At 31.1% G+C, this 1,214-nt stretch overlaps 1 pseudogene; it reads right to left on the bottom strand.

Moving 5' to 3' along the window:
• Nucleotides 1–382: 382 nt before the first annotated feature.
• On the bottom strand, nucleotides 383–479 carry LOC138819767 (U6 spliceosomal RNA; annotated as a pseudogene).
• Between the last annotated feature and the right edge of the window lie 735 nt (nucleotides 480–1,214).

The raw sequence follows: 1,214 nt of genomic DNA, 5'->3' as shown, positions 1-1,214 counted from the left end.
TTTTAATCAGATATAATTTTAACTTACCTGTTTAAATGAATAGTACAGAAACTAAAATATTTCTGGTGCTTGTCTGAAAAAGAATATTTTAAAATATTCTATGTTTGTATAATGTGTCCTTTCAGATTGTATTCCATATAGAAAGTTTTAGATTCCTTTTTTTCCTAGGTCCTAATATTATTTTTCTTTGGGATAAAATGACAATGTTGTCTAATTTCAAAAGTTTGTAAAGTTTATGGTATGTAAACGCCTTTCTGAGGTGAAGATTTAATACACTGATGTCAAAGTAAATTTAATTATATGAATTACGTGTGTTGTTACACTTGTTATTTTGTAATCAACTTTTTAATAACTGTTTTTCATTTCTTGCATCTGGAGAATGAAAAATACGGAATACTTCACAAATTTTCATATCATCCTTGTGCAATTGCCATGTTAATCTCTGTATTGTGATTTGGGAATACGTGCTGCTGAAGCATGTAGTATCTTCTAAATTTAAGTAGTTAATGAGGCAATCTTTATACAGACTTATATCCACGGTTGCCTACTTGAAATAAGGAAACTATATTGTTCCTGACAATGCTACTGATCATATTTCCCTAAAATTCTGTGAATAGTGGAAAAAAATATATTGTTCATCTTAATGCTCACATTTGCAAATTTTTTTGTCAATGACAATTTTAAGTCTTTTTCATTTGGAATTTGATCATACATTCAATAATTTATTGCTAGGTCCAAAGGTGATCCAACTGAATTAGCTTTGTGGAGCTAATGGATTCAAAGTAAGCCTTACTTAAGAGCTACTTCTAACCTTTTGCAGTTGACTTTTTCCCAAGTGAGGTCTTACTGGCACAAATGTCTACGTGACCCTTTATTCTTCTTCCATGTAGGAACAGACCAATCAGAATATCTTACCCTGACAGCATAGATTGTTTTACTTGTACAACACTAATCTTAGTTACAAGGGATCATAGAGAGATGAACAGTTCAGTCATAACTGTTCAGACTAGAAGGTATTTTATCAAAATATAATTGCTTATTATATCTAACATTTCAAAAGTAACTAAAGCCAAGAAGGTGAAAAAATTGATCATATTCATGATTACTTAATATCCTGGCCTGTCTACCATCCTACCAGGCAGGAAGTTACACTACTGCATTTCTATCACCAAATAGTTCATAGTTGCAGGAGAAGTCCAGATGTTTCTTCTCAT

This window comes from Dipodomys merriami, unplaced genomic scaffold (assembly GCF_024711535.1).
Source record: "Dipodomys merriami isolate MVZ:Mamm:240054 unplaced genomic scaffold, mDipMer1.0.p SCAF_817, whole genome shotgun sequence".
Lineage (NCBI taxonomy): Eukaryota > Metazoa > Chordata > Mammalia > Rodentia > Heteromyidae > Dipodomys > Dipodomys merriami.
The sequence above is the reverse complement of the archived record's forward strand: the minus strand, read 5'-3'. Positions and strand labels throughout refer to the sequence as shown.